Genomic DNA, 19,573 nt, shown 5'->3' with positions numbered 1-19,573 from the left:
CACGTCTGCTCACGCCGCCATCTTGGCCACGCCCCCCTAGGAGGTTTCTTTAAACAGTCGAATTGAAAGAGTGTTAAATCGTTGAGTAGCAGTAGTTGCCTTGCAGCAGCCTAGGCTCTACAAATAGCTCATACGCACAGTCCATTTAAAAAGTACTCTTCACTCCCCACGTTCTAAAAAACAAACCTTTTTTTATAAATAACATACCAAAATACCAACTGACGGTGAGAATTGCTTTTCAAAGGTAAGCTCTTGCAAAAACCACAAGTCCAAAAAAGCTCAACAGCTTCTACTAAGTATTCATGAACTCAACAGCTAAATAAAAATAAACCAAAGTGCACACTATAAAAATAACAAACTAAGCAAGAAATTAAGAACGGGTAGACTTCCTTACACCCTATAAAGTAGCTAACCACTCAGATTGTGTACTCTTTCTCCAATCCTCTTGAAAGGAATAAGAACGATCATCAACAGCAAACAGCAGCTACATAAATGCAACACTGTTCACTCACTTCACGCTCAGAAGAGAACACTTCAATTCTTCATCGTGGTTAGCGAAGACCAAACACTTTCAATCACATTTCCTCAGTTAAAAACTATAGAAACAATCCCTGAAAGTATAGTCTTAATAAAACTGTTTATCGCTCACACAGACAGAAAGGGGGGAAACCCTCCTTACTTACAGTAAGACACGGTTCGGCATCATCAACTGAAATAAAAACATATAAATATAAACATATCTGTTACTCCACGAAATAATATTCTACCGATACACACGCATATGCATTTATTTACATTAAAACATACTTAATAGATCCTGGTGACACTGCTTTAAAATTTGCATATTTTAAATCAGCAACCAATTAAATTCAACCTGACTCTTCCTGACCCAACGGTGTACCAGAGGGAAAGCTGGAAAATTCTTCAAAAAACGGTGGTTTCCACAATATCATAGAGATGATTTTTAATGGGAATATTTGGTCTAGATTAGGAACAGTCAATCAGCCAAAAGAGTGACACTGATCGCTAGCATATGTGAAGCGACCTGCTAAGCTTGCAAGTGTGGAAACAAAAGTTGTAGCATTACAGCTACCTTGACATTTTGAACAGTTGCCCCACAGATCAAATGTAGGTCAACATCTTTGATCGGTTACCCCAAAAAAACGAACTGTTCCCCAGTTCACATATAAGACTCTAAGCTGAGGATGGCCTTCGGCGATGGTCCAAACTTTGTGAAAACCTGCTTTCAGCAACTACAGGAGATAACGGAACCTATCGCTTTCAGTAGCGCCCTGAATTCCTGGTTATCTAGGAAAGCGTTCACATGAACAACAACTTGTCCTACCACCCAGCTTGAATTTATGCAGGTTTTTAAAGCTACTAGACGTTTAGCCTCTCGGAACTACAGAAGTATCCAAAATATAGTTTATGTTTTTTTGTGCAAAATACTTTTTACACTGGGAAGTGAATACTTGCCGGAAACGTTTGGTACCTAATATTCATCAGAACCCGGAATTGAACTTTTCAGTGTACACTTCTGTCTTCCAGCATATCCTTAAATGAAGAAAGGAACAGCTGTCAACAGTAGACAGCTGTTTAAAAATAAAACTCTGCCTGTGACCTTCCTTTTTAGATCAGAACTTATCTGCAACACCTTCGGACCACTTACAATTTCTACTTCAATCTTGATTCTTCATAACATATCGCGAACAAAAATTTTTATAACTCTATGCTAAGCTGTCCAAGGGTTACAGGAAGATATCACAACAGCATTTTTTCTGTCACCTGGCTAAGCTCTCAGCAGATCAGTGATAGATAATCAAAACCTGCCGCTGCAGTCTTTGGTTAGAGAACTAAACTTTAATTCAGCATGATAGACTAAAGTTGAAGGCTAGGGACAAACAGAGGAAAGGGGACCGTTCCTGGTCGCCATTGCCTCTTGCGGCAGGCTAAAAGGCTATCACAGTAAGGTCTTAACTGTGTAAGTTTTACGTAAAAAGAGGCCATGGCTGGAAAACCAGTCGGGCAATGCCCCAGACTCTTGCATAACCAAGAAGAACAGTCTATGGGTATTCACCTGGCGTGTCACCACACCGTGAACTTCCACAATTTACGGTCTGGCGCCAGCCCACCTAGGTCTTTTCCTAGGCGTCACAGCACGGTGGAAATCCAAAATGGTGGCAGTCGGGGCTCGAACCATTAGAAGTTTCAAGGCACAGGGTTTATCCTACTATTTACAAACGGCTGATATTTCGATTCTCTACATGAGGGTCTAATCTTCCAGTGTTCGAATATAGCATAATGGAACGCTAAAGGGGGCTACAATGGTCCTTAAATACCCTCTGTTTGAGTTCTTGACTCAAGTTAAAGCTGAGCTTCTATATCGAGAAGATAGGGCATTTAATCAATGTGATACCCGAGGTAGAAAGTCTATTCTGATATCTCAACATTCCAGTCTATGAATTAAGAATATTCTGAGTTAAAGCAGGAGAACCAAGAAAATGGTACTTGCTGGAGCAGGTGGCTCGTTTTGACCATTATTTTTTATTGTTGCAACTCCATTCTCCCCAATGGATCCTTCAAATTCCAAAGTTCGAATACATTAAGCCCTTGATGTACTAGGGGCTGTACGGGGGCTAGTTGGGAGCTGCAAGTTTTTGTGCTGAGCACACTAGATTTCATAATGATAAGTAAACATACACAGTCCTTTACTTCTGCTTTGCACTCCACAAATTCCTGTGAAAACTTTAGCAAATACCAAAGGAGGAGTTTTTTATCCTCAGCAGTCTAAGATCCACCGCAGCCTTGTAAGTTGTATAACCTGTGACCAGGGTGTTACGCTTCCTCTTAGTCTAAAAGGCTTAACTAGCATTAGGAGGTTCCTTTAAACAGTCGAATTGAAAGAGTGTTAAATCGTTGAGTAGCAGTAGTTGCCTTGCAGCAGCCTAGGCTCTACAAATAGCTCATACGCACAGTCCATTTAAAAAGTACTTTTCACTCCCCACGTTCTAAAAAACAAACCTTTTTTTATAAATAACATACCAAAATACCAACTGACGGTGAGAAGTGCTTTTCAAAGATAAGCTCTTGCAAAAACCACAAGTCCAAAAAAGCTCAACAGCTTCTACTAAGTATTCATGAACTCAACAGCTAAATAAAAATAAACCAAAGTGCACACTATAAAAATAACAAACTAAGCAAGAAATTAAGAACGGGTAGACTTCCTTACACCCTATAAAGTAGCTAACCACTCAGATTGTGTACTCTTTCTCCAATCCTCTTGAAAGGAATAAGAACGATCATCAACAGCAAAGAGCAGCTACATAAATGCAACACTGTTCACTCACTTCACGCTCAGAAGAGAACACTTCAATTCTTCATCGTGGTTAGCGAAGACCAAACACTTTCAATCACGTTTCCTCAGTTAAAAACTATAGAAACGATCCCTGAAAGTATAGTCTTAATAAAATTGTTTATCGCTCACACAGACAGAAAGGGGGGAAACCCTCCTTACTTGCAGTAAGACACGGTTCGGTCATCAACTGAAATAAAAACATATAAATATAAACATATCTGTTACTCCACGAAATAACATTCTACTGATACACACGCATATGCATTCATTTACATTAAAACATACTTAATAGATCCTGGTGACACTGCTTTAAAATTTGCATATTTTAAATCAGCAACCAATTAAATTCAACCTGACTCTTCCTGACCCAACGCTGTACCAGAGGGAAAGCTGGAAAATTCTTCAAAAAACTGTGGTTTCCACAATATCATAGAGATGATTTTTAATGGGAATATTTGGTCTAGATTAGGAACAGTCAATCAGCCAAAAGAGTGACACTGATCGCTAGCATATGTGAAGCGACCTGCTAAGCTTGCAAGTGTGGAAACAAAAGTTGTAGCATTACAGCTACCTTGACATTTTGAACAGTTGCCCCACAGATCAAATGTAGGTCAACATCTTTGATCGGTTACCCCAAAATAACGAACTGTTCCCCAGTTCACATATAAGACTCTAAGCTGAGGATGGCCTTCGGCGATGGTCCAAACTTTGTGAAAACCTGCTTTCAGCAACTACAGGAGATAACGGAACCTATCGCTTTCAGTAGCGCCCTGAATTCCTGGTTATCTAGGAAAGCGTTCACATGAACAACAACTTGTCCTACCACCCAGCTTGAATTTATGCGGGTTTTTAAAGCTACTAGACGTTTAGCCTCTCGGAACTACAGAAGTATCCAAAATATAGTTTATGTTTTTTTGTGCAAAATACTTTTTACACTGGGAAGTGAATACTTGCCGGAAACGTTTGGTACCTAATATTCATCAGAACCCGGAATTGAACTTTTCAGTGTACACTTCTGTCTTCCAGCATATCCTTAAATGAAGAAAGGAACAGCTGTCAACAGTAGACAGTTGTTTAAAAAAAAAACTCTGCCTGTGACCTTCCTTTTTAGATCAGAACTTATCTGCAACACCTTCGGACCACTTACAATTTCTACTTCAATCTTGATTCTTCATAACATATCGCGAACAAAAAGTTTTATAACTCTATGCTAAGCTGTCCAAGGGTTACAGGAAGATATCACAACAGCATTTTTTCTGTCACCTGGCTAAGCTCTCAGCAGATCAGTGATAGATAATTAAAACCTGCCGCTGCAGTCTTTGGTTAGAGAACTAAACTTTAATTCAGCATGATAGACTAAAGTTGAAGGCTAGGGACAAACAGAGGAAAGGGGACCGTTCCTGGTCGCCATTGCCTCTTGCGGCAGGCTAAAAGGCTATCACAGTAAGGTCTTAACTGTGTAAGTTTTACGTAAAAAGAGGCCATGGCTGGAAAACCAGTCGGGCAATGCCCCAGACTCTTGCATAACCAAGAAGAACAGTCTATGGGTATTCACCTGGCCTGTCACCACACCGTGAACTTCCACAATTTACGGTCTGGCGCCAGCCCACCTAGGTCTTTTCCTAGGCGTCGCAGCACGGTGGAAATCCAAAATGGTGGCAGTCGGGGCTCGAACCATTAGAAGTTTCAAGGCACAGGGTTTATCCTACTATTTACAAACGGCTGATATTTCGATTCTCTACATGAGGGTCTAATCTTCCAGTGTTCGAATATAGCATAATGGAACGCTAAAGGGGGCTACAATGGTCCTTAAATACCCTCTGTTTGAGTTCTTGACTCAAGTTAAAGCTGAGCTTCTATATCGAGAGTATAGGGCATTTAATCAATGTGGTACCCGAGGTAGAAAGTCTATTCTGATATCACAACATTCCAGTCTATGAATTAAGAATATTCTGAGTTAAAGCAGGAGAACCAAGAAAATGGTACTTGCTGGAGCAGGTGGCTCGTTTTGACCATTATTTTTTATTGTTGCAACTCCATTCTCCCCAATGGATCCTTCAAATTCCAAAGTTCGAATACATTAAGCCCTTGATGTACTAAGGGCTGTACGGGGGCTAGTTAGGAGCTGCAAGTTTTTGTGCTGAGCACACTAGATTTCATAATGATAAGTAAACATACACAGTCCTTTACTTCTGCTTTCCACTCCACAAATTCCTGTGAAAACTTTAGCAAATACCAAAGGAGGAGTTTTTTATCCTCAGCAGTCTAAGATCCACCGCAGCCTTGTAAGTTGTATAACCTGTGACCAGGGTGTTACGCTTCCTCTTAGTCTAAAAGGCTTAACTAGCATTAGGAGGTTCCTTTAAACAGTCGAATTGAAAGAGTGTTAAATCGTTGAGTAGCAGTAGTTGCCTTGCAGCAGCCTAGGCTCTACAAATAGCTCATACGCACAGTCCATTTAAAAAGTACTTTTCACTCCCCACGTTCTAAAAAACAAACCTTTTTTTATAAATAACATACCAAAATACCAACTGACTGTGAGAAGTGCTTTTCAAAGATAAGCTCTTGCAAAAACCACAAGTCCAAAAAAGCTCAACAGCTTCTACTAAGTGTTCATGAACTCAACAGCTAAATAAAAATAAATCTAAGTGCACACTATAAAAATAACAAACTAAGCAAGAAATTAAGAACGGGTAGACTTCTTTACACCCTATAAAGTAGCTACCCACTCAGATTGTGTACTCTTTCTCCAATCCTCTTGAAAGGAATAAGAACGATCATCAATAGCAAACAGCAGCTACATAAATGCAACACTGTTCACTCACTTCACGCTCAGAAGAGAACACTTCAATTCTTCATCGTGGTTAGTGAAGACCAAACACTTTCAATCACATTTCCTCAGTTAAAAACTATAGAAATGATCCCTGAAAGTATAGTCTTAATAAAACTGTTTATCGCTCACACAGACAGAAAGGGGGGAAACCCTCCTTACTTACAGTAAGACACGGTTCGGCATCATCAACTGAAATAAAAACATATAAATATAAACATATCTGTTACTCCACGAAATAACATTCTACCGATACACACGCATATGCATTTATTTACATTAAAACATACTTAATAGATCCTGGTGACACTGCTTTAAAATTTGCATATTTTAAATCAGCAACCAATTAAATTCAACCTGACTCTTCCTGACCCAACGCTGTACCAGAGGGAAAGCTGGAAAATTCTTCAAAAAACTGTGGTTTCCACAATATCATAGAGATGATTTTTAATGGGAATATTTGGTCTAGATTAGGAACAGTCAATCAGCCAAAAGAGTGACACTGATCGCTAGCATATGTGAAGCGACCTGCTAAGCTTGCAAGTGTGGAAACAAAAGTTGTAGCATTACAGCTACCTTGACATTTTGAACAGTTGCCCCACAGATCAAATGTAGGTCAACATCTTTGATCGGTTACCCCAAAAAAACGAACTGTTCCCCAGTTCACATATAAGACTCTAAGCTGAGGATGGCCTTCGGCGATGGTCCAAACTTTGTGAAAACCTGCTTTCAGCAACTACAGGAGATAACAGAACCTATCGCTTTCAGTAGCGCCCTGAATTCCTGGTTATCTAGGAAAGCGTTCACATGAACAACAACTTGTCCTACCACCCAGCTTGAATTTATGCGGGTTTTTAAAGCTACTAGACGTTTAGCCTCTCGGAACTACAGAAGTATCCAAACTATAGTTTATGTTTTTTGTGCAAAATACTTTTTACACTGGGAAGTGAATACTTGCCGGAAACGTTTGGTACCTAATATTCATCAGAACCCGGAATTGAACTTTTCAGTGTACACTTCTGTCTTCCAGCATATCCTTAAATGAAGAAAGGAACAGCTGTCAACAGTAGACAGTTGTTTAAAAAAAAAACTCTGCCTGTGACCTTCCTTTTTAGATCAGAACTTATCTGCAACACCTTCGGACCACTTACAATTTCTACTTCAATCTTGATTCTTCATAACATATCGCGACAAAAAGTTTTATAACTCTATGCTAAGCTGTCCAAGGGTTACAGGAAGATATCACAACAGCATTTTTTCTGTCACCTGGCTAAGCTCTCAGCATATCAGTGATAGATAATTAAAACCTGCTGCTGCAGTCTTTAGTTAGCGAACTAAACTTTAATTCAGCATGATAGACTAAAGTTGAAGGCTAGGGACAAACAGAGGAAAGGGGACCGTTCCTGGTCGCCATTGCCTCTTGCGGCAGGCTAAAAGGCTATCACAATAAGGTCTTAACTGTGTAAGTTTTACGTAAAAAGAGGCCATGGCTGGAAAACCAGTCGGGCAATGCCCCAGACTCTTGCATAACCAAGAAGAACAGTCTATGGGTATTCACCTGGCCTGTCACCACACCGTGAACTTCCACAATTTACGGTCTGGCGCCAGCCCACCTAGGTCTTTTCCTAGGCGTCGCAGCACGGTGGAAATCCAAAATGGTGGCAGTCGGGGCTCGAACCATTAGAAGTTTCAAGGCACAGGGTTTATCCTACTATTTACAAACGGCTGATATTTCGATTCTCTACATGAGGGTCTAATCTTCCAGTGTTCGAATATAGCATAATGGAACGCTAAAGGGGGCTACAATGGTCCTTAAATACCCTCTGTTTGAGTTCTTGACTCAAGTTAAAGCTGAGCTTCTATATCGAGAGGATAGGGCATTTAATCAATGTGTTACCCGAGGTAGAAAGTCTATTCTGATATCACAAGATTCCAGTTTATGAATTAAGAATATTCTGAGTTAAAGCAGGAGAACCAAGAAAATGGTACTTGCTGGAGCAGGTGGCTTGTTTTGACCATTATTTTTTATTGTTGCAACTCCATTCTCCCCAATGGATCCTTCAAATTCCAAAGTTCGAATACATTAAGCCCTTGATGTACTAAGGGCTGTACGGGGGCTAGTTGGGAGCTGCAAGTTTTTGTGCTGAGCACAGTAGATTTCATAATGATAAGTAAACATACACAGTCCTTTACTTCTGCTTTCCACTCCACAAATTCCTGTGAAAACTTTAGCAAATACCAAAGGAGGAGTTTTTTATCCTCAGCAGTCTAAGATCCACCGCAGCCTTGTAAGTTGTATAACCTGTGACCAGGGTGTTACGCTTCCTCTTAGTCTAAAAGGCTTAACTAGCATTAGGAGGTTCCTTTAAACAGTCGAATTGAAAGAGTGTTAAATCGTTGAGTAGCAGTAGTTGCCTTGCAGCAGCCTAGGCTCTACAAATAGCTCATACGCACAGTCCATTTAAAAAGTACTTTTCACTCCCCACGTTCTAAAAAACAAACCTTTTTTTATAAATAACATACCAAAATACCAACTGTCGGTGAGAAGTGCTTTTCAAGAATAAGCTCTTGCAAAAACCACAAGTCCAAAAAAGCTCAACAGCTTCTACTAAGTATTCATGAACTCAACAGCTAAATAAAAATAAACCAAAGTGCACACTATAAAAATAACAAACTAAGCAAGAAATTAAGAACGGGTAGACTTCCTTACACCCTATAAAGTAGCTAACCACTCAGATTGTGTACTCTTTCTCCAATCCTCTTGAAAGGAATAAGAACGATCATCAACAGCAAACAGCAGCTACATAAATGCAACACTGTTCACTCACTTCACGCTCAGAAGAGAACACTTCAATTCTTCATCGTGGTTAGCGAAGACCAAACACTTTCAATCACATTTCCTCAGTTAAAAACTATAGAAACGATCCCTGAAAGTATAGTCTTAATAAAACTGTTTATCGCTCACACAGACAGAAAGGGGGGAAACCCTCCTTACTTACAGTAAGACACGGTTCGGCATCATCAACTGAAATAAAAACATATAAATATAAACATATCTGTTACTCCACGAAATAATATTCTACCGATACACACGCATATGCATTTATTTACATTAAAACATACTTAATAGATCCTGGTGACACTGCTTTAAAATTTGCATATTTTAAATCAGCAACCAATTAAATTCAACCTGACTCTTCCTGACCCAACGGTGTACCAGAGGGAAAGCTGGAAAATTCTTCAAAAAACTGTGGTTTCCACAATATCATAGAGATGATTTTTAATGGGAATATTTGGTCTAGATTAGGAACAGTCAATCAGCCAAAAGAGTGACACTGATCGCTAGCATATGTGAAGCGACCTGCTAAGCTTGCAAGTGTGGAAACAAAAGTTGTAGCATTACAGCTACCTTGACATTTTGAACAGTTGCCCCACAGATCAAATGTAGGTCAACATCTTTGATCGGTTACCCCAAAATAACGAACTGTTCCCCAGTTCACATATAAGACTCTAAGCTGAGGATGGCCTTCGGCGATGGTCCAAACTTTGTGAAAACCTGCTTTCAGCAACTACAGGAGATAACGGAACCTATCGCTTTCAGTAGCGCCCTGAATTCCTGGTTATCTAGGAAAGCGTTGACATGAACAACAACTTGTCCTACCACCCAGCTTGAATTTATGCGGGTTTTTAAAGCTACTAGACGTTTAGCCTCTCGGAACAACAGAAGTATCCAAAATATAGTTCATGTTTTTTTGTGCAAAATACTTTTTACACTGGGAAGTGAATACTTGCCGGAAACGTTTGGTACCTAATATTCATCAAAACCCGGAATTGAACTTTTCAGTGTACACTTCTGTCTTCCAGCATATCCTTAAATGAAGAAAGGAACAGCTGTCAACAGTAGACAGTTGTTTAAAAAAAAAACTCTGCCTGTGACCTTCCTTTTTAGATCAGAACTTATCTGCAACACCTTCGGACCACTTACAATTTCTACTTCAATCTTGATTCTTCATAACATATCGCGAACAAAAAGTTTTATAACTCTATGCTAAGCTGTCCAAGGGTTACAGGAAGATATCACAACAGCATTTTTTCTGTCACCTGGCTAAGCTCTCAGCAGATCAGTGATAGATAATTAAAACCTGCCGCTGCAGTCTTTGGTTAGAGAACTAAACTTTAATTCAGCATGATAGACTAAAGTTGAAGGCTAGGGACAAACAGAGGAAAGGGGACCGTTCCTGGTCGCCATTGCCTCTTGCGGCAGGCTAAAAGGCTATCACAGTAAGGTCTTAACTGTGTAAGTTTTACGTAAAAAGAGGCCATGGCTGGAAAACCAGTCGGGCAATGCCCCAGACTCTTGCATAACCAAGAAGAACAGTCTATGGGTATTCACCTGGCCTGTCACCACACCGTGAACTTCCACAATTTACGGTCTGGCGCCAGCCCACCTAGGTCTTTTCCTAGGTGTCGCAGCACGGTGGAAATCCAAAATGGTGGCAGTCGGGGCTCGAACCATTAGAAGTTTCAAGGCACAGGGTTTATCCTACTATTTACAAACAGCTGATATTTCGATTCTCTACATGAGGGTCTAATCTTCCAGTGTTCGAATATAGCATAATGGAACGCTAAAGGGGGCTACAATGGTCCTTAAATACCCTCTGTTTGAGTTCTTGACTCAAGTTAAAGCTGAGCTTCTATATCGAGAGGATAGGGCATTTAATCAATGTGATACCCGAGGTAGAAAGTCTATTCTGATATCACAACATTCCAGTCTATGAATTGAGAATATTCTGAGTTAAAGCAGGAGAACCAAGAAAATGGTACTTGCTGGAGCAGGTGGCTTGTTTTGACCATTATTTTTTATTGTTGCAACTCCATTCTGCCCAATGGATCCTTCAAATTCCAAAGTTCGAATACATTAAGCCCTTGATGTACATGGGGCTGTACGGGGGCTAGTTGGGAGCAGCAAGTTTTTGTGCTGAGCACACTAGATTTCATAATGATAAGTAAACATACACAGTCCTTTACTTCTGCTTTGCACTCCACAAATTCCTGTGAAAACTTTAGCAAATACCAAAGGAGGAGTTTTTTATCCTCAGCAGTCTAAGATCCACCGCAGCCTTGTAAGTTGTATAACCTGTGACCAGGGTGTTACGCTTCCTCTTAGTCTAAAAGGCTTAACTAGCATTAGGAGGTTCCTTTAAACAGTCGAATTGAAAGAGTGTTAAATCGTTGAGTAGCAGTAGTTGCCTTGCAGCAGCCTAGGCTCTACAAATAGCTCATACGCACAGTCCATTTAAAAAGTACTTTTCACTCCCCACGTTCTAAAAAACAAACCTTTTTTTATAAATAACATACCAAAATACCAACTGTCGGTGAGAAGTGCTTTTCAAAGATAAGCTCTTGCAAAAACCACAAGTCCAAAAAAGCTCAACAGCTTCTACTAAGTATTCATGAACTCAACAGCTAAATAAAAATAAACCAAAGTGCACACTATAAAAATAACAAACTAAGCAAGAAATTAAGAACGGGTAGACTTCCTTACACCCTATAAAGTAGCTAACCACTCAGATTGTGTACTCTTTCTCCAATCCTCTTGAAAGGAATAAGAACGATCATCAACAGCAAACAGCAGCTACATAAATGCAACACTGTTCACTCACTTCACGCTCAGAAGAGAACACTTCAATTCTTCATCGTGGTTAGCGAAGACCAAACACTTTCAATCACATTTCCTCAGTTAAAAACTATAGAAACGATCCCTGAAAGTATAGTCTTAATAAAACTGTTTATCGCTCACACAGACAGAAAGGGGGGAAACCCTCCTTACTTACAGTAAGACACGGTTCGGCATCATCAACTGAAATAAAAACATATAAATATAAACATATCTGTTACTCCACGAAATAATATTCTACCGATACACACGCATATGCATTTATTTACATTAAAACATACTTAATAGATCCTGGTGACACTGCTTTAAAATTTGCATATTTTAAATCAGCAACCAATTAAATTCAACCTGACTCTTCCTGACCCAACGGTGTACCAGAGGGAAAGCTGGAAAATTCTTCAAAAAACTGTGGTTTCCACAATATCATAGAGATGATTTTTAATGGGAATATTTGGTCTAGATTAGGAACAGTCAATCAGCCAAAAGAGTGACACTGATCGCTAGCATATGTGAAGCGACCTGCTAAGTTTGCAAGTGTGGAAACAAAAGTTGTAGCATTACAGCTACCTTGACATTTTGAACAGTTGCCCCACAGATCAAATGTAGGTCAACATCTTTGATCGGTTACCCCAAAAAAACGAACTGTTCCCCAGTTCACATATAAGACTCTAAGCTGAGGATGGCCTTCGGCGATGGTCCAAACTTTGTGAAAACCTGCTTTCAGCAACTACAGGAGATAACGGAACCTATCGCTTTCAGTAGCGCCCTGAATTCCTGGTTATCTAGGAAAGCGTTCACATGAACAACAACTTGTCCTACCACCCAGCTTGAATTTATGCAGGTTTTTAAAGCTACTAGACGTTTAGCCTCTCGGAACTACAGAAGTATCCAAAATATAGTTTATGTTTTTTTGTGCAAAATACTTTTTACACTGGGAAGTGAATACTTGCCGGAAACGTTTGGTACCTAATATTCATCAGAACCCGGAATTGAACTTTTCAGTGTACACTTCTGTCTTCCAGCATATCCTTAAATGAAGAAAGGAACAGCTGTCAACAGTAGACAGTTGTTTAAAAAAAAAACTCTGCCTGTGACCTTCCTTTTTAGATCAGAACTTATCTGCAACACCTTCGGACCACTTACAATTTCTACTTCAATCTTGATTCTTCATAACATATCGCGAACAAAAAGTTTTATAACTCTATGCTAAGCTGTCCAAGGGTTACAGGAAGATATCACAACAGCATTTTTTCTGTCACCTGGCTAAGCTCTCAGCAGATCAGTGATAGATAATTAAAACCTGCCGCTGCAGTCTTTGGTTAGAGAACTAAACTTTAATTCAGCATGATAGACTAAAGTTGAAGGCTAGGGACAAACAGAGGAAAGGGGACCGTTCCTGGTCGCCATTGCCTCTTGCGGCAGGCTAAAAGGCTATCACAGTAAGGTCTTAACTGTGTAAGTTTTACGTAAAAAGAGGCCATGGCTGGAAAACCAGTCGGGCAATGCCCCAGACTCTTGCATAACCAAGAAGAACAGTCTATGGGTATTCACCTGGCCTGTCACCACACCGTGAACTTCCACAATTTACGGTCTGGCGCCAGCCCACCTAGGTCTTTTCCTAGGTGTCGCAGCACGGTGGAAATCCAAAATGGTGGCAGTCGGGGCTCGAACCATTAGAAGTTTCAAGGCACAGGGTTTATCCTACTATTTACAAACAGCTGATATTTCGATTCTCTACATGAGGGTCTAATCTTCCAGTGTTCGAATATAGCATAATGGAACGCTAAAGGGGGCTACAATGGTCCTTAAATACCCTCTGTTTGAGTTCTTGACTCAAGTTAAAGCTGAGCTTCTATATCGAGAGGATAGGGCATTTAATCAATGTGATACCCGAGGTAGAAAGTCTATTCTGATATCACAACATTCCAGTCTATGAATTGAGAATATTCTGAGTTAAAGCAGGAGAACCAAGAAAATGGTACTTGCTGGAGCAGGTGGCTTGTTCTGACCATTATTTTTTATTGTTGCAACTCCATTCTGCCCAATGGATCCTTCAAATTCCAAAGTTCGAATACATTAAGCCCTTGATGTACATGGGGCTGTACGGGGGCTAGTTGGGAGCAGCAAGTTTTTGTGCTGAGCACACTAGATTTCATAATGATAAGTAAACATACACAGTCCTTTACTTCTGCTTTGCACTCCACAAATTCCTGTGAAAACTTTAGCAAATACCAAAGGAGGAGTTTTTTATCCTCAGCAGTCTAAGATCCACCGCAGCCTTGTAAGTTGTATAACCTGTGGCCAGGGTGATACGCTTCCTCTTAGTCTAAAAGGCTTAACTAGCATTAGGAGGTTTCTTTAAACAGTCGAATTGAAAGAGTGTTAAATCGTTGAGTAGCAGTAGTTGCCTTGCAGCAGCCTAGGCTCTACAAATAGCTCATACGCACAGTCCGTTTAAAAAGTACTCTTCACTCCCCACTTTCTAAAAAACAAACCTTTTTTTATAAATAACATACCAAAATACCAACTGACGGTGAGAAGTACTTTTCAAAGATAAGCTCTTGCAAAAACCACAAGTCCAAAAAAGCTCAACAGCTTCTACTAAGTATTCATGAACTCAACAGCTAAATAAAAATAAACGAAAGTGCACACTATAAAAATAACAAACTAAGCAAGAAATTAAGAACGGATAGACTTCCTTACACCCTATAAAGTAGCTAACCACTCAGATTGTGTACTCTTTCTCCAATCCTCTTGAAAGGAATAAGAACGATCATCAATAGCAAACAGCAGCTACATAAATGCAACACTGTTCACTCACTTCACGCTCAGAAGAGAACACTTCAATTCTTCATCGTGGTTAGCGAAGACCAAACACTTTCAATCACATTTCCTCAGTTAAAAACTATAGAAATGATCCCTGAAAGTATAGTCTTAATAAAACTGTTTATCGCTCACACAGACAGAAAGGGGGGAAACCCTCCTTACTTACAGTAAGACACGGTTCGGCATCATCAACTGAAATAAAAACATATAAATATAAACATATCTGTTACTCCACGAAATAAGATTCTACCGATACACACGCATATGCATTTATTTACATTAAAACATACTTAATAGATCCTGGTGACACTGCTTTAAAATTTGCATATTTTAAATCAGCAACCAATTAAATTCAACCTGACTCTTCCTGACCCAACGCTGTACCAGAGGGAAAGCTGGAAATTCTTCAAAAAACTGTGGTTTCCACAATATCATAGAGATGATTTTTAATGGGAATATTTGGTCTAGATTAGGAACAGTCAATCAGCCAAAAGAGTGACACTGATCGCTAGCATATGTGAAGCGACCTGCTAAGCTTGCAAGTGTGGAAACAAAAGTTGTAGCATTACAGCTACCTTGACATTTTGAACAGTTGCCCCACAGATCAAATGTAGGTCAACATCTTTGATCGGTTACCCCAAAAAAGACGAACTGTTCCCCAGTTCACATATAAAACTCTAAGCTGAGGATGGCCTTCGGCGATGGTCCAAACTTTGTGAAAACCTGCTTTCAGCAACTACAGGAGATAACGGAACCTATCGCTTTCAGTTCGGCCCTGAATTCCTGGTTATCTAGGAAAGCGTTCACATGAACAACAACTTGTCCTACCACCCAGCTTGAATTTATGCGGGTTTTCAAAGCTACTAGACGTTTAGCCTCTCAGAACTACAGAAGTATCCAAAATATAGTTTATGTTTTTTTGTGCAAAATACTTTTTACACTGGGAAGTGAATACTTGCCGGAAACGTTTGGTACCTAATATTCATCAGAACCCGGAATTGAACTTTTCAGTGTACACTTCTGTCTTCCAGCATATCCTTAAATGAAGAAAGGAACAGCTGTCAACAGTAGACAGTTGTTTAAAAAAAAAACTCTGCCTGTGACCTTCCTTTTTAGATCAGAACTTATCTGCAACACCTTCGGACCACTTACAATTTCTACTTCAATCTTGATTCTTCATAACATATCGCGACAAAAAGTTTTATAACTCTATGCTAAGCTGTCCAAGGGTTACAGGAAGATATCACAATAGCATTTTTTCTGTCACCTGGCTAAGCTCTCAGCAGATCAGTGATAGATAATTAAAACCTGCCGCTGCAGTCTTTAGTTAGCGAACTAAACTTTAATTCAGCATGATAGACTAAAGTTGAAGGCTAGGGACAAACAGAGGAAAGGGGACCGTTCCTGGTCGCCATTGCCTCTTGCGGCAGGCTAAAAGGCTATCACAATAAGGTCTTAACTGTGTAAGTTTTACGTAAAAAGAGGCCATGGCTGGAAAACCAGTCGGGCAATGCCCCAGACTCTTGCATAACCAAGAAGAACAGTCTATGGGTATTCACCTGGCCTGTCACCACACCGTGAACTTCCACAATTTACGGTCTGGCGCCAGCCCACCTAGGTCTTTTCCTAGGCGTCGCAGCACGGTGGAAATCCAAAATGGTGGCAGTCGGGGCTCGAACCATTAGAAGTTTCAAGGCACAGGGTTTATCCTACTATTTACAAACGGCTGATATTTCGATTCTCTACATGAGGGTCTAATCTTCCAGTGTTCGAATATAGCATAATGGAACGCTAAAGGGGGCTACAATGGTCCTTAAATACCCTCTGTTTGAGTTCTTGACTCAAGTTAAAGCTGAGCTTCTATATCGAGAGGATAGGGCATTTAATCAATGTGATACCCGAGGTAGAAAGTCTATTCTGATATCACAACATTCCAGTCTATGAACCACTGCCAGATTCTGGCCTTCTGATCGAAGGGTTCGCCGAGGTGTGTACTTAGTCAGAAGGGGACATAGCATACGAGGAGAAGCTGTTTTCAGGATTTTAAATGCAAGGCATTGAGTCTTGAAATGAATCCTCTTCTCCACAGGAAGCCAGTGGAGTTTAGTAATGGTACTGGCAGCTGACTGGAAGCGGGCTCTGGCTGCTGCATTTTGTACTCGCTGCAGTCTGCCCATCTCCGCCTGGTTGGCCCTCAAAAAGAGGGAGCTCGCGTAGTCCAGCCGCGAAAGGAATAGCAGACTGCACCACAAGCTGGCGGGTGGGGGGGATCAAAAAGTTTTAGAGTCGGCTTGAGGTTCCGCAAGATCCCAAAGCACGTAGCGGCAACTTTCTTAGTGTGATGAACGAAATTCAGCGAGGAGTCGATCCAGATTCCGTGCTTTTTTACCTCGCTTTTAGGTTCGGGGGGGCTGCCAAGAATGTCCGGCCACCATTTGTCTCCCCATACCGAACCCTCTTTACCCACTAGCAGGACCTCGGTTTTCTCGGCATTAAGCTGTAGGTAGTTTGCTGTCATCCAATTGGTTACAGCTGTAAGGCCCTGGTTGAAGTTGTGCGCGCTCAACCCAGGCTCGTCACTCAGCATCACCACCAGCTGAGTGTCGTCCGCGTATGAGACTATCGATAGCTCCCACCATTTGGCGACCTCAGCCAGTGGTTGGACGAAGAGATTAAAAAGCGTCTGACTGAGTGCCGATCCCTGGGGGACGCCCTGCTCGATAACCCGTTTGTTAGAGAGGAACGGAGGGGTAGAGACCCGGAAGGATCTTCCAGTCAGGAATGCCCTAAACCATTCAAGAGCCTGTCCTATAATCCCTGACTCCTTCAGTCGATATAGCAGGACCTCATGTGAGACCGTATCGAAGGCAGCACTGAGATCTAATAAAATCAGTGCTGCCGTCTGGCCGGAGTCCAAAATGTTCCGGAGATGTTCCGTCACACTCAGGAGTGCAGTTTCGGTGCTGTGGCCCGCACGAAAGCCATGTTTGGAGGCATCTAGGGTATTATTGGCACAAAGAAATTTCGTCAAGATGGTATTGACGGGAGACTCGGCCATCTTGGCCGGCCAAGGTAGCAATGAAATAGGCCTAAAATTCTCTGGCCTAGTGGGGTCCAGTGTGGGTTTTTTAATGATGGGGGACACCCATGCCTGCTTCCATCTGGTGGGTATTGTGGCTGTGGAAAATGAAGAATTGATAATCTCTCGGAGGGGATTGAGGACCAGTGCATCTGCTTCTCTGAAATGCGCGGGTTTTAGAGGATCTTCCGGGGAACCTGATTTAATTTTCCCACAAAGTTTAAGAAACTCCCCTTGACCCATGTCAGGTATACTCATAACTCTGTGGGTTGGCTCGTCTTTAGAAGGGGTGAGACTTGATGTATCTGGGAATGAGTTATATATCTTCCGGACTTTGTCAATGAATAAAGAGGCCAAATTCTCACAGTGAGTGTGGGAGGCCATTGTCTCCTCGACCGCTTTTTAGGCGCTAAGATCCTTGAGGATGTTGAAGAAGGTTTTAGAGGAGTTCTGACTTATGCTAATCTTGGTGGCGTAATATGCGGCTCGCGTCCTACAGATGTTTCTGTGGTAGTTTTTTTGTATCAGCACGTATTGGGTCTTTAGCACAGGGTCATAAGATTTCCTCCATTTACGCTCCGCCGCTTTACATTCTTTCCTGAGGATGGTAAGCGCCTCATTGAACCAGGGCCTGGACTCCTGGGTACGCGCCCTGATCCAGACTGCGGGCATCAATACATCCAGAGCCTGGGTCAGCCAGCTACAGAAATTTTCATAGCCCTGGTCAGTGTTGTCACTGCCCTTGCAAGGGTTAGCTTTAAGTAGGATGTAAAAGTCTTCTAGTCGTAGCTTCCTCCAAGGGCGCTTCAGCACCCTTTGGGTCAAATTAATGTTAGGGCTGTCGTGTATAGGTAAGGACATAATCACCAACATATGGTCGGTCCAGGTCATTGGAATTGGCGCTTCTACTGTAGCTTCCTCTTGGTTAGTAAAAATGGGGTCTAAGGGATGTTCCCCTCTGTGAGTAGGACCCTTTACTAGCTGGCAAAGTTGAAATGCGGCTAGGTCGGCTAACAAGCCGCTGATCTTTTTGTCCGTAGTCATATCGAAATGGATGGTAAGATCTCCAAAGATGTTAAAATTGGCGGTACCTACTTACTAAGGAGCAGACTGTCTCTAATAAAGCTTTAGTGAAGCTACTATCCTGCCCAGGGGGTCTATAAATCAAGATACCTGACAGAGTTAGGTGGGGGGTTATCCTGATACTGTATCGAGCACATTCACTTCCCTCAATATTCAGCTTGGTAAACTGGCATGAGTATTGGGATCTAACCATCACCGCAATACCTCCGCCTCTAGATTGTCTATTCAGCAGGTTGGTAGAGTATCCTGTAGGAGTAGCCAAGTTAACAACTGAGTTCATGTCATCTTGCACCCAGGTCTCTGTAAGAAAAAGGACGTCAAGAGAGCGATCCCTGACTAGATCATGGATTTCCATGTAGTGCCTTGCTAGGGATCTTATGTTAAGCTGTGATACCAGAATTTGTTGTTGGGGGCAGGCGGTAGTGAGAGGCAAAGGTGTAGTGGGTTCAGGGAAAGTGTACCCAAAAGTGCATTTTATGCTGCCCCTCAGATGTTGTGGTGATGTCATAGGACATAAGGTTGCCTGGGTGTTAAGATCTAGAAGAGCCTCCCTGGCCCTGGTATAGGTATGCCCACCCTTCTCCTCCCAGCCAGGATCACTGGCGAGAGGCGACGTACTGGCGTGGACGTTCGCAGACGGGCTTGTCCGGGGCGCGTCTTCGGCGCGCCAATGGCGTGCCCGCTGCGCGCTCGGATGGACATCCTATTTAAATGAGAGGGCCC

At 41.5% G+C, this 19,573-nt stretch overlaps 6 non-coding genes across 6 annotated transcripts; all 6 read right to left on the bottom strand.

Annotated features, from left to right (window-relative positions):
• Positions 1-411: 411 nt before the first annotated feature.
• LOC147730086 (small nucleolar RNA U3) lies at positions 412-627 on the bottom strand. The gene has a single exon (XR_015308776.1). It is a non-coding gene; the product is annotated as a small nucleolar RNA U3 (small nucleolar RNA).
• Positions 628-3,246: 2,619 nt separating this feature from the next.
• On the bottom strand, positions 3,247-3,462 carry LOC147730085 (small nucleolar RNA U3). Its single transcript, XR_015308769.1, has one exon. It is a non-coding gene; the product is annotated as a small nucleolar RNA U3 (small nucleolar RNA).
• A 2,617-nt stretch (positions 3,463-6,079) lies between these two features.
• Positions 6,080-6,295, bottom strand: LOC147730084 (small nucleolar RNA U3). The gene has a single exon (XR_015309081.1). It is a non-coding gene; the product is annotated as a small nucleolar RNA U3 (small nucleolar RNA).
• A 2,617-nt stretch (positions 6,296-8,912) lies between these two features.
• LOC147730083 (small nucleolar RNA U3) lies at positions 8,913-9,128 on the bottom strand. Its single transcript, XR_015309138.1, has one exon. It is a non-coding gene; the product is annotated as a small nucleolar RNA U3 (small nucleolar RNA).
• Positions 9,129-11,747: 2,619 nt separating this feature from the next.
• On the bottom strand, positions 11,748-11,963 carry LOC147730082 (small nucleolar RNA U3). The gene has a single exon (XR_015309137.1). It is a non-coding gene; the product is annotated as a small nucleolar RNA U3 (small nucleolar RNA).
• Positions 11,964-14,582: 2,619 nt separating this feature from the next.
• Positions 14,583-14,798, bottom strand: LOC147730081 (small nucleolar RNA U3). Its single transcript, XR_015309024.1, has one exon. It is a non-coding gene; the product is annotated as a small nucleolar RNA U3 (small nucleolar RNA).
• Positions 14,799-19,573: the final 4,775 nt, after the last annotated feature.

Source organism: Lissotriton vulgaris, chromosome 2_1 (genome assembly GCF_964263255.1).
Source record: "Lissotriton vulgaris chromosome 2_1, aLisVul1.2, whole genome shotgun sequence".
Taxonomy (NCBI): domain Eukaryota; kingdom Metazoa; phylum Chordata; class Amphibia; order Caudata; family Salamandridae; genus Lissotriton; species Lissotriton vulgaris.
The sequence above is the reverse complement of the archived record's forward strand: the minus strand, read 5'-3'. Positions and strand labels throughout refer to the sequence as shown.